Source organism: Neodiprion virginianus, chromosome 7 (genome assembly GCF_021901495.1).
Source record: "Neodiprion virginianus isolate iyNeoVirg1 chromosome 7, iyNeoVirg1.1, whole genome shotgun sequence".
Classification (NCBI taxonomy): Eukaryota; Metazoa; Arthropoda; class Insecta; order Hymenoptera; family Diprionidae; genus Neodiprion; species Neodiprion virginianus.
In genome coordinates this window covers 14,209,408-14,224,067 of record NC_060883.1, presented here as the reverse complement: position 1 = coordinate 14,224,067, position 14,660 = coordinate 14,209,408, and the positions used below count along the sequence as shown (strand labels likewise).

Sequence of the window (14,660 nt, the reverse complement as noted above, 5' to 3'; positions counted from 1 at the left end):
TCCCAGCCCATTCGAGCATCTCAGCCTATGCGAGAATCGCGATGACCTTCACCAGCAAAATGTAAACATGCGTTTACCGCGAATCGATCTTCCGACGTTCTCGAGTTCGTACGAAGATTGGCGTCCTTTTCACGACATATTCTTTTCCATGATATAAGAGAATGCGGCTTTACCAGCGATTCAAAAACTGTATTATTTCAAGGCGGCTCTCAAGGGCGAAGCAGCTGACGGCATTGGCTCTCTCGAACTAACGGTCGAGAATTACGTAGAGGCATGGGCAATGCTGAACGAACGATACGATAATCAACGCGTGATCGTGCAAAAGCACATCAAGGTCATTTTTGATCAGCCGGTTTTGCACAAAGAAAATCACGTGGAGCTTCGACAGCTTTTAGATACGATTCTGAAACATTTGCGGGCTCTTAAGGTCTTGAAGCGTTGTACTGACACATGGGATGACCTCATCATTCATTTAATCACGAGCAAGTTGGCACCGGCCACGAATAAAGAATGGGAAACTAGTCTAAAGGACTCGAATTTGCCAACTCTGAGTGAATTAACCGATTTTCTTTCTCATCGTTGTCGCGCTTTCGAAGCGGTCGACAGAAGGCCACCGGGTACAGCGTCGTCAAATAATACTGACAAAACAGTCTCGAAAAGATCTACGTTATCGAACGTAGTAACCGAAAAGGTAGCATGCAGTTTCTGTAAGGGCGATCACCCACTATTTCGTTGCAGCAATTTTCGCGGGCTTTCGGTCGATCAGCGCTCTCAGGAAATAAAGGGGCTAAGACTATGCTCAAATTGCCTGAATTCTACCGAATATCAAGCTAAACAGTGCAACGCCGGTTCGTGCAAAAAATGCAATAAAAAGCACAATACTCTGCTTCACATGGAAACAAATCAGCATTCGAAGGGCGCCGAGACGAGCTCGTCGAAGTCCCGCGCTCTCGCCAAATCATTGCCAACAAGCGCAAATCACGCAGCAAGCTCAGCAGGACATCACGTTTTATTGTCAACAGCGATGGTTCACATCCGAGACGTCAAGGGTGGCATACATTCTTGTCGCGTGCTTCTCGATAATGGTTCGCAATCGAACTTTATAACCGCAGATCTCGTGAAAAAACTCGGGCTTAGGCAGTGTCCCACCTGCGTACCGATTAACGATGTGGGAGATCCGAGGGCCGAGACGCATAGCTCCGTTAAGGTGATTCTACAATCTCGTTTTAACGGTTTTAACTCAGAACTCTATTGCCTCGTATTGCGTAAGATCACGCAAGACATTTGAACAGTCCCTATCAGTCAATCTGACATTCGCATTCCACCGGGAATCGCGCTAGCTGATCCAGTTTATCTGAAGTCATCAAGAATCGATATAGGCGTAGAGGCTTTTTGGGAAATCACGTGTAAAGGTCAAATAAAGGCTATGGAAACTCAGCCATGTTGGCAGAAAACGCACTTGGGATGGATCGCGGCAGGCGGAGTTGGCACGGCATCTCGCATGGGATCGACGGTGTGCAATCTGAGCATAGTAATATAAATGACGAGTTAAACAATATGATGATGCGGTTTTGGGAAATCGAGCATGGTGCGCGGAAGAGCGAGATGTCCCTCGACGAACGCAAGTGTGAGGAGCATTTCGATTCGACTAGCAAAAATTCGAAATACAGAAGGACGATTTATTGTCAAGCTTCCGATTAAATTGAAGAGAACAATTTAGAAATTTTCAGGTGAGTTGAAAAATTAACGACGGAGCCAGGAATTGAACCTGGTATCTAGAGATGCTTTACCGGAGACTTACTCCACTAGACCACCTAGCCGCCCTGACTACATGTCATTAATTTTTCTCATCACCTGTATTTCGAGAATTGTTTGTTTTCGTGTGCCTTTGAATATATTTACATATTTTGAAGTTCGTCGCGATAGCACATATTTTGACTTTGTGTGTGAAACTTGTTGACATGTGCACACATGTGACGTTTGTATGTGGCTATTAATATTTGTTGATATAAAATACCATATACGATGATCTTCCGATTAAAGCCGAAGAATTTTCTCGTCTCGGTCTATCCAAGGACACGGCAATACGTCGATTCAAAAATCTCAAAAGGCGTCTCAATCGAAAAGAGAATACGCTTAATTCATACACGAATACGAATCCATGGGACACATGAGGGAGGTCCAGGGCGATGATTCAGCTACGATGCCTGAATAATATCTGCCGCACCACTGTGTAACTAAGGTAGAAAACTCTACAACCAAATTGAGGGTTGTTTTCGATGCCTCATGTAAGACGACTTCAGGTATTTCGCTCAATGACGCTCTTATGATCGGTACTGCATTACAGTAAGATTTGTTCTCAATCGTCGTGAGGTTTCGGATGTTCAAATATGTTATGATCGCCGATATTGCCAAGTTGTACCGTCAAGTACTCGTCGACGAATGACAAGTGGCTTTGCAGCGGATCGTCTGGCGCGATCACCCGGACGAGAAAATCAGAGAATTTGAATTGTTGACGCTCACGTATGGAACGGGTCCAACGTCGCTTTTGGCGATCAAATCACTTAGAACTCTCGCCGAAATAGAAGCAAAAAATTATCCCGTTGGATCGAAAATCGTTTTGCGCGATTTTTATGTCGATGATTTAATCACTGGGGCAAACTCGAAACCGGAGGCCATACAAATTCGTAACGAAACGACGAAACTTCTCGTTAAAGGCGGGTTCGTACTGCGAAAATGGGCCTCAAATGACTTGGAGCTGCTCGACAATATTCCCGAGTCGTTGACAATGAGTTCGATACGCTCGTTGCATAAGGAAGCTGTCTTCAAAACTCTTGGCATTCAGTGAAACCCGAGCGACGATGCATTTCAATATATTATATCAATGGACACGAGTCATACTCAACGCGTGACTAAAAGAACAATCTTGTCAAGCGTCGCACAAATCTTCGACTCATTGGGTCTCATCGGTCCGGTCATCTTGCTGGCGAAGATTATTATCCAAAGGTTGTGGATATTGCAGCTATGCTGGGATGAGTCACTGCCGTCGGAATTGCACACGGAATGGAACATTTACAAATCACAGATCGAGCAACTCAATCAACTTCGAATTCCACCCAACGCGGTAGAGGCCAACGCCGGCAGTCACGTTAAACTGCATGGGTTCTGTGACGCTTGTGAGAGCGCATACGGAGCATGCGTATACATGCGTGTTACCGATCGCAATGGTGTGCATCGCACGAATTTATTGTGCTCGAAGTCTCGGGTAGCTCCCTTAAAGGCGGTATCTTTGCCTAGATTGGAGTTGTGTGGCGTTCAGCTATCGGCACAATTAATCGACAACGTTGTCCCGATATTGGAGCTAAAGATACACGCGACATACTGTTGGACCGATGCCACAATAGTCATCGATTGGATCAGATCACCAAGCCGCAGTTTCAACACGTTCGTCGCAAATAGCGTTGGAGAAATTCAAGAGCTTACAACAATAGAAAGTTGGTATCACGTGGAAACGAACGATAACCCTGCGGACATTCTATCTCGTGGTACTAATCGCGAGGCACTCAGGTGTTCAGCTCTATGGTGGAGCGGTCCACAGTGGCTAAACAAGGACAAATCTTCGTGGCCTAGAGTAGTCCGGGCAGTCACGAATATCGAAGAATTACCCGAACAGCGTAAGGCGGTTGTCGCAGCCACTGTATTACAGGAGTTTGACATGACCGAACGATTCTCATCCTACGCTCGACTATTAAAGACGGTTGCAATGTGTCTTCGTTTCGCGCATAATGCACGGTCTGAATCAGATCGAAGAAGGTCGGGTCCCATTTCGGCACGAGAGCTAGAAACGTCCAGAAAGACTACTGTTAAGAGAGTTGAACGCGTGACTTTCCATAAGGAAGTCGCGGATATCGAAGATCAACGATCAATCGGACGGGAAAGTCGTCTACTCGGCTTAAATCCGTTCTTGGATCGCGAGGGACTATTACGGGTAGGTGGCCGTCTAAAAAACTCGAATCTATCCTATGCAGCCAAACATCAGTTGGTTTTGTCGGCTCGCAATCGATTCACTCAGCTCATCATCGAGCATGAGCATCGGGAATCGCTTCACGCGGGCCCCAGGCTACGTTGGGGGCCGTACAATCTCTGTACTGGCCGCTAAGCGCTGGAGGAGTCGTTCGCACGGTCGTACATAAATTCGTCACATGTTTACTTGGAATGGCAACTAAATAACAAAATTAAAAACAAAAAAACGAACATAGGAAGAATTTTGGAGAATGTATTCGTTTTGAGGGTAGGAAAGTTATTAAAAAAAATAACCGCTAGGGAAAAAAATCTAAAGTGATTCAGAGTTAATGCTATTTAAAGTTAAGATAACCATACGAAAAATTATGAACAAAATCAAAAATGGTGAGGGACAATCATTGGTTGAGTTGGCATGGAATACCTCATATACTCGTATTTATATTAAAAAAGGCGGATTCTCTCAGCCTGCCCCAGGTTCCATAAGCGATGGGTAGAAAGTTCTCGGCTATCCAAATCTAACCGTTAAAGTAGTAGTGACTTGTGGAAATAAATTAAAAATCCAATTACCAACAAGGTCGTTGTATTTGAAACTTTCTCATTCATTAAGCACAGTGCATGTATACATTTTTGAAACCTCTCCTAATGAGGTAGTCCAAAATAAATTATTTGTCTGATTTACCATTGAAATTGACAGATAATATGCAATATGCATAGTAGTTTTTTATCTTCTCAACAAACACTCTAAAATATAAAGGTTACTAGTACTTTAAGTTGCATTGTTACGCCAATATGTAGCATTGTGGCATCATTAACAGGTAGTCGAAAACTGGGAATATTTCATCATTTTCGAAATGTTCAGAATCGAAAACAGTTTGCGAGTAAACATGAATACAATTTTTCAAAACATGCAATAAGAAAATGTCAAAAACAAGTCTGTTGAACTTATTCTTATTTCGTATGTCAAATAAATACGTGTCCACGATCTAGTCTAGTCGATATGCTCAAAATGGTCTAAAATAGAGATACTGCTCTTAAAATGATGTGCGATGGCTCATTATATTCGGAATGACGCCTAGACAAATGTACTAAAAAAATTTATCAGCACATGAAAAATTGCAAAAGTTATAAACAATTAAAGATGAAAAAAACGTCATTTCGTTTTTCGCCAATATCTCGTAGACTATTCATACTTCTGAAATTTTAAAATAAGATTCTTAAAGAGGAGGAAATTTCCAATAAAAAACAAAATAACAAAATATTGTTGAGTATGTATATAAGAAAGCCTCCACGAAGCGAAATATTTTTGCGACAATTATTTAAACATTTTTTTTTCATTTACAATGAACACGGAAATTGGAAAAAATTTTGTTACTTAACAATCGTTTAACGTGTTGAAAAATTAACTTTAAGTAAAATTTCCAACGAGGATAAATTTTTTGAAGTGTTCAAAATACACCATAATTTTTTCAAATTTTCAAAAAATATTCAATACCTTAAAAAAATTAATCAGTGTATCGTACTCGCTTTTGACGCTGCGCGCGTGACCTAAAAACGAAGCGCGGAGACCCATTTTCAGCGTTAAATTAAAATTATAAATAACGGAGATAGAGTTCCAGAAGCTAGAAGTTTTTTATTGGAAATCTCCTCCTCTTTAAGAATCTTTTTTTAAAATTTCAGAAATATGAATAGTCTATGAGATATTGGCGAGAAACGAAATGCCTTTTTTTTCATCTTTAATTGTTTATAACTTTTGCAATTTTTTATGTGCTCATAAACTTTTTTAGCACATTTGTATAGGCGACATTCCGAATCCAATGAGCTATCGCACATAATTTTAAGAGCAATATCTCTATTTTACACCATTTTGAGCTTATCGACTAGACTAATATAGGTATAGTGCCAGCTAAAGGTTGAATAGGGGCTATTCCGCGTCAACCGGATCAGTCATCTCTCAGATATTTTTTTAATTTGGCATGTGGATTGTGTAGGGGGAGTTAGATTTTTGTGCCAAACCGCGAATCTCATAATGCAAAATTCGATTTTTTATTAACAATCACAAATTGGACTCCCATTTTTTTAAAAAATTCATAACTTCGGCAAAAAATTAGATACAATATTTTTTTTTTCAAATCACGCGGAAAGCTCCATAGAATTTTAGAAAAAAATACGAAAAGGTAAAAAAAAGTTGTTATCAATTGTTTATTTAACAATTAATTTTTCAAAGATTTTTAAAACAGTGACTGAGACGACCAAAAAATTTTTTTCAAATTCTGACATGTTCCTTAAACTGTACTACAACCTGTGAATTAATTCCAGAGGGGTGTTTTTCTTCGTTTTCAAGTAAAAAATCATTAAAGGTGTCGATGCGCATGAAATTGCGGCGCGCCGAGTCTCTACGTAATGGCGGGGGCCAGTTGCCGTCCACCGCTACCCCGCGGTGGCGTCGCAGCGTTATTTTAGAGTCATTTTCATGATGTAGGACATGATTGAAGAATCTGAAAAAAATACTCTGCCTTCACAAGGCCTGCTCAAAGCGATAAGTGAAGTTTCAAGAATGTGTTTTTCACCGTTTTTTTATTACAGAGATTCAAAATCTGTTATGACGCATTATGATTCACGCATGAATTACGGATACAGGTCAAGGGTTGTTCCAGGATATGGAATACCTGCACCTGTGCATGCGACACCTAAATCCTTTATTACCCAGGTAATCCGGGTCACCACCTCGATTCCGCGAAGGGGTCATTTGGTCATTCTATTCTTCAATCAGTTGAAGACACGTCACCAAATGTCAAATAATAGAATTCAGGCAAATAGATTCGCTAAAATCAGGTACATTGAATTGCACCTGCATTATGTTAGCCCCATTGGTGGAATTCAACCAATCAGAAGGGTTGTTGGGTGGGTGAAGCACTATTCTGAACGAATATAAATTTCGAGCATTTCAAAATGCATAACATTCAATCGAATACCAGTGTATCGATCAGTGCAATATATCGTCTCATTCTTCACACAAGTAGTTCATATCTGAAAGCAATGTCTACAATAGTTGTGAAACGGTGCTGTAATTCTTTCCAAAGGGTTGGCCATAATTGGGTGCGAAATTTGGTAGAGTCAGTGACACCAGCATTACGGAAAAAGTTTCCGGACCTAGAAGAATATGTGTGCATGGATTGTCGAATAAAATTGTACAAATGCAACACAATTACTCCATCTGATAAAAAAGAGGTAATTGATATGAATCATAATTACGCGAGTGGTGACGATCTTGATTCACCTTCACCAATTAGTGAACAGAGCAGTGTGGAAATATTTCTTGAGAATGATATCGGGCAAGAATTATTGTGTGATATGAAAGAATTGTTCATCAACGCGAATTGTGTCGCGGACAAAATTAAATATCTCACAATGACTCCTCGTAGTTGGTCCATCAGAGAATTGGAGTTACAATTTGCTTGTTCATTTAGAATGGCTCGTAAAGCTAAAATATTGCAAAGTTAGAGTGGATTTGGATCCTCCCCAGATCCAAGACCATCTCGCACTCTTTGTGATGATGTTGTCTCTCATGTAGTGGAATTTTACTGTTCTGATGAGATAAGTCGGATCATGCCTGGTCAGAAATATTTTGTCACTCTTCGCGATGTGGATGGTTCAAAACATCAGGTTCAAAAACGACTTGCTTGTGTGATCTTAAGGAAGCTTACGCCGCGTTCAAGCAACAGCATCCGAATGATGAAATTGATTTCACAAAATTCGCGGAACTCCGCCCAAAGCAGTGTATTTTAGCTGAACCAACAGGAACACATACAGTTTGTGTTTGCAAAATACACCAGAATGTGAAACTTATGTTGATGGTGGTTAGCTCAATTTGTCAGACATTCAAAAGAACGTACCACGATTTGATAAAACAGATATCGTGTGACTCTCCCAATCCTTTGTGCTATCTCGGTGATTGTAGCAGTTGTCCAAGTTTTGATATGGTTACACATGAAATGGAAAGTTTATTCGACGATAATTTCGTAGAAAGTATCAGCTACAAGCGGTGGACTCATACGGATCGATCTGTTTTAGAAACGATCACGCAAGAAATGGAAACGTTCCTCGAGACGCTAAAGGAACAGACGATAGCCCTCAAGAAACATGATTTCATCGCTAAACAGCAAAGTGCATATTTGAAAGACAGAAAAAGTCGTCTACAACCAGGGGAGTTCTTAGTTTTGGCTGACTTTGCTGAAAACTATGCATTTGTTGTTCAAGATGAAATTCAAAGCTTCCACTGGAATAACAATCAAGCTACCATCCATCCTTTTGTTGTGCATTGTGTTGAAAATGAGCACTTAAAGCATAAGAGCTTCGTTATTATCTCAGAAAATCTACAACATAATACAGTCGCGGTCCATCTGTTCCAGAAGAAACTAATCAGTAGGCTTTTTGAGTTCTTCGGTAGTGAAGTTATCAAGAAAATGATTTATTTTACTGACGGTGCTAGTGCACAATATAAAAATAAAAGTAACTTCATTAATTTGACTCATCATTTTGACGACTTCAATGTCGAGGCTGAATGGCATTTCTTTGCAACGTCACATGGAAAAATTCCATGTGATGGCATTGGTGGAACTGTGAAAAGATTTGCTGCACGTGCAAGCCTACAACGGCCTAATGAAAATCATATTTTGATTCCAAGGCAATTATTCGAATAGAGTGTGAGTGCATTGAAAAATATCACATTTGACTTCTGCAGCAACAGTGAACATGAAGAACATGAAAAATTATTGACGCCGCGATTGAACCAAGCAATAACGGTCGAAGGCACTAGACGATTCCATTCATTCTTATCTCTGTCAATAAAAACTGTAGAATGTAGGGTTTACTCTTCCTCTGATGAGTCATTCACCCGTAAATCTATGCGCTAAGATAGCCATGTAAGTTATGACGAAAACTTTTGCTCACATTTCTAAGTTTAATGCCCAGTTTGATCAAAGATTAATAGATTGTATCCATAGAAAAAGCGATTTATTTGTATGAAATATATAATTGTAAGTGCGTTCATTTCGCAGCTTCCACATATCTTCGGGGGTGATTATAAGTACTTAAATAAGTAGCAAGTTATGTAATTATTATGATTATGTGCACTCTCATGGTGTGTAACCGTTATTTTGAATCTCTGTAATAAAAAAACGGTGAAAAACACATTCTTGAAACTTCACTTATCGCTTTGAGCAGGCCTTGTGAAGGTACAGTATTTTTTTCAGATTCTTCAATCATGTCCTACATCGTGAAAATGACTCTAAAATAACGCTGCGACGCCACCGCGGCAGGGCCGAATTTAGAGGTCGAGAGGCTTCGGGGCAACAAAGGAGTGGAGGCCCCCTGGCCCCAAATTATTTTCCAAATAAAGTGGACAATTTTTTTCCGTTGAGCTTTTCAATGAATAATTTGGCTTTTGAAGATTACAATAAAAAGAAACAAAACTCACACTTGCTACTTGCAAGGTAAAACAGCGAAAGAAAAATTTCTAAAAGCGAAAACAGCGTAAAAAAATTTTTACTAGTGTTTATATACTAGTTGGAATTTGAAATTTTTTTTTCGAAGTCTCAATTGTGGGGGCCCCTCTTTCGTGGAGGCCCCGGGGCTGTAGCCCCGGTTGCCCCCCCCCCCCCCCCTAAATTCGGCCCTGCACCGCGGGGTAGCGGTGGACGGCAACTGGCCGCCCGCCATTACGTAGAGACTCGGCGCGCCGCAATTTCATGCGCATCGACACCTTTGATGATTTTTTACTCGAAAACGAAGAAAAACACCCTTCTGGAATTAATTCAAAGGTTGAAGTACAGTTGAAGGAACATGTCAGGATTTAAAAAAAATTTTTGGTCGTCTCAGTCACTGTTTTAAAAATCTTTGACAAATTAATTGTTAAGTAAACAATTGATAACAACTTTTTTTTACCTTTTCGTATTTTTTTTTTAAATTCTATGGAGCTTTCCGCGTAATTTGAAAAAAAAAATATTGCATCTAATTTTTTTCCGAAGTTATGAATTTTTGAAAAAAATGGGAGTCTAATTTGTTATTATTAATGAAAAATCGAATTTTGCATTATGAGATTCGCGCTTTGGCACAAAAATCTAACTCCCCCTACACAATCCACATGCCAAATTAAAAAAATATCTGAGAGATGACCGATCCGGTTGACGCGGAGTAGCCCGTAGTTCATGGAAAAACATAACTTTTTTCAATCTTCCATAATAAAAGAAAAACCATTTCCGAAACGAGTAAGTTGAAAAATCTTAAAAAATTTACAGAGAGTACCTTTAAGAAGTACTACTATGTAACCAATTGTGGAACAGATCCGAGAGAGTAAAAAAAAGTAGCTGATTGTGAGTTGGCGGAGAACACCTCACATATGCCTTGTGTCGTATACTCACAATCAGTATGTTATTTCATTGTCCAACCCATATTGATGTAAGGAATCAAAATATTAAAAAAATATTAAACGCGAACACTGCTTTAATGTTCTGACGAAGTGACCATGATAAGCTTTGCTAACGAGGACCTAATAGACGTGAGTCTGTATTAAAATATATGCAAACGTTTATGATGTTGCTGTTATATCTGGTCTAGGTAATAAAATAAGTAAGTGGTTTAAAAAGCCAATCGATCACAGTTGTGTACAACTGATACGTCATTCCTTTGCCACGCGGAGTTTAAGGGCGTTGCCTATGCCTCGAAGAGCGCGCGCGAACAGAGACTCACGATTTTCCTTCTCATATCCTCATTTTTGAAGATAATCAGGTTCTTAGGGGGTCATTTTGAAGATAAAGAATAGATCTGTGTCGCCTATTTTGCCGAAGTTTCGATTTCGCTTTCAGATTTGCGAAAAACGTACTTGAAATTACGTTATCTTTGAAGTGAGACACAGCGGACAGTGAATTTTTTTTCGAAATTCGGCAAAACAGGCGACACAGATCTATTATTTATCTTCAAAATGACTCCCTAAGAACCTAATTATCTTCAAAAATGAGGAAATGAGAAGGAAAATCACGAAGCATAAAACAGCAAATTTTTCGCGCAAAAGGCGGGCGGCTGCTAGCGCCACGACCGCGTTGGCTGGCGACCATGCGAATTACAGGCGAGGAGAGTAGACTCAAACCCCCCCACTACAATTCCCCTCCTTCGAATCCTCGTCGCTCGGCACGTGGTAGTCGAGGAAATAAAGCAATGGACTGTCGATTTTTTGAGCAGTAAGACGGATTTTAATGCGGTTTTTTGCATTCGCTTCATAAGAGCGCCTACAAACTTTGTGAACTAAATTGATTAATTAATTTTTTGAAAATGCATTATGGCATTAATAATATGCATTTTGCAAGTGCACTTCCAAGAGACACTAAATAAAAAATTTGCTACTCGGGGGTTTTTGGGGTCGCTGAACACGAATATCGCCACGGCAACCGTCTCCGAGGTACCTGGTGCCCAGGGTGGACAGTATCAACGTCTTCCCCTAGAGTTTTGGCGAAAATTGTGATCGAATTTGTGATTTAATTAAGAACAATATACTTTAATTGAGGTAAAAATGATAATACTCAAGATAATTCCAGAAAAAGACGTTGAAACGTTCACCCTGGGCACCACGTACCTCGGAGACGGTTGCCGTATCGATATTCGTATTCAGTGACCCCAAAAACCCCCAAGCAACGAGTTTCGACAAATTCGATCACAATTTTCGCCAAAACTCTAGGAGAAGACGTTGATACTGTCCACCCTGGGCACCAGGTACCTCGGAGACGGTTGCCGTGGCGATATTCGTGTTCAGCGACCCCAAAAACCCCCGAGTAGCAAATTTTTTATTTAGTGTCTCTTGGAAGTGCACTTGCAGAATGCATATTATTAATGCCATAATGCATTTTCAAAAAATTAATTAATAAATTTAGTTCACAAAGTTTGTAGGCGCTCTTACGAATCGAATGCAAAAAACCGCATTAAAATCCGTCTTACTGCTCAAAAAATCGACAGTTGGGCTGTTTTTAGTGCTTTATTTCCTCGACTATGGATACTGTTCCGCGCTTTTATTTTGCGTGTGTTTTTCTACCGTGTTTTTTATTATTTCCAGTCAGTATTTATTCCCGCGATGGCTAAGAAGAAAAGGAACCTGTCTTTGAAGAAGGAGAAACGACCCGGCATAAAGATTTTGGCAAATTTCAGGAAAAAATTAGGGAAATCGAATTATTCACATGATTGATGTCGCATCCTCTCCGACTTCGAGATTCAAACATCTGAGTACGAACAATCGCAGGGCTTTAATCTAATTGTAAGAAGGTACTTTCAAGAGCCGATATTGCTGTTCATAATCTTAATATATATAAATCTCGTGTCACGATGTTTGTCCTCAATGGACTCCTAAACCACTTAACCGATTATAATAAAATACGCACACCATGTGCAGTTCGATCCAACTTGAGAGATAGGATAGTTTAAATCTCAAATTATAGTCGCAATTATAATATATTGCTAATTATTTGTCTGTTATTATTTGACAGTCACAATTATCTGTTAACTCCGAATGATTCTAACAGATGTCGATACCTTTCGACTGGGTTGAGTAAGTAATCAATAGATGGCGCTGCTATGGTAAATCTACGAACGTGTCATATAAGCTACATTTTAACAGCATAACTAGCAACCCATCCCGGCTTCGCACGGGCATATCTTAATATATATAAATCTCGTGTCACGATGTTTGTCCTCAATGGACTCCTAAACCACTTAACCGATTATAATAAAATACGCACACCATGTGCAGTTCGATCCAACTTGAGAGATAGGATAGTTTAAATCTCAAATTATAGTCGCAATTATAATATATTGCTAATTATTTGTCTGTTATTATTTGACAGTCACAATTATCTGTTAACTCCGAATGATTCTAACAGATGTCGATACCTTTCGACTGGGTTGAGTAAGTAATCAATAGATGGCGCTGCTATGGTAAATCTACGAACGTGTCATATAAGCTACATTTTAACAGCATAACTAGCAACCCATCCCGGCTTCGCACGGGCATATAATAATATAATAAAAGAAAATACACAATGTTTACAGTGAGTTTCTAGAAAAATAACATTTATATTATTACTTAATATTATTATATGCCCGTGCGAAGCCGGGATGGGCTGCTAGTAGCAATATAAATTCATTCCCAAGTTTTTTATACATACGAAAATATAAACTAGAATGCATTGTGACGTGTGGTACAAGCCCGGTTTGGTTTCAGGTTAAATGATCGAAATCACTATTCGGCAATTTGTATTAGTATTTACACTTTGTCGATCATAAGGAATATTCTCATCACTTATTGTGACTACCTAAGTATCCAAGGTAAAATTACAAGGTATCTGGCAGAATTTTCCATACGAAGTAAATACGGCGCGTACGTATTAGGCCACTAAAATATGCGCGTTTTGTTTTTAGAAATAAACTTGTCGTAATTCTGGGGTAATCATACATTACCTACAAAAGAGCCACCTAGAAAACTGTTATCAAATCAGATACTCCTGCCAAGTATAATTTATTTAGAAACTAATGATGATTTTGGTATACTATAACTAATGATGACAAAAAAAAAATTGAAATCAAAATTGAAATTCAAAGAAAAAAAAACAAAAATTTTGATTAAAAAAAAAAAAAAAAAAATTGGAGTACGTGGTACTTGGCGGGCCCATGTTTATATTGCCATTACAACATTGATATAGCTCGACTTGTATTTTCTTGTGCTTGTTTTAAAAAGGCCCGCCATGTACCACTATCTCTAATTTTTTTTTCAATAAATACAGAATTAATATTGAGGAAAAGCCAAGTTAGAGCTTTCTCATAATTACATGTATCAGGTCCAAGGTCTTCTACATATTACGAATAGGAAGTGGTGCTATTTTATAGTTTGGACGCCAAAAGGATTGATTATTGATAAAATAAAACGTGACGATAAATTCTGGACCGAAAAAATGGAGAATAAATTAGCAGATTTCTTTCGCTTTTGTTTGTTACCCGAGATCGTAGATTCTAGACGCGCCCGACAACTCTCAATCCGCGAACCCCCTCAAATCATCGAAGCCCAGATAAAGCCGCGCGTAAGAAACAGTAAATTCACGACCGACAGACGACAAAAAACTGTAATATAAATATCTGTACATATGTACATAAATATAATAGCTTTGTATATAGCTTACGTGCAATATTTCTGTGATTTATGTTTAGTTGGTTATGTGTATTACTGTGCCAAAAATTTGCTAGTCATATCGTTATAATAATATACATGATTATTCATTCCAGGAATACTTTCTGCAGTCTGACCAAACTGCGTGTATACCTATATATTATGTAAATATTCTATAGCCTATTTTTTCATTACTATCTGTGACCTGCACTCGTGACGTACTACTTTCCATAGTTTGCGCTTTCTATAGAATTTATTTAGCCATATAATGTATACAATGCTCGATGCCTTGTTACGATATCAATTTTCTCTATCAAGATTACTGTAATGTTTCACTTATACTGTTTCAATTTAATTTCTATGAGATCCTTTTCATACAGATTTCGTGATTATGTTTATTAAGTTTAAACGAGTTTTATTTTACTTTTACCATTTT

At 39.0% G+C, this 14,660-nt stretch overlaps 1 protein-coding gene across 4 annotated transcripts in view; it reads right to left on the bottom strand.

Moving 5' to 3' along the window:
- The window catches only part of LOC124308739 (zinc finger protein 436-like), a 113,581-nt gene that overhangs the window by 89,401 nt on the left and 9,520 nt on the right, over positions 1 to 14,660 (bottom strand). The window lies entirely within an intron of this gene.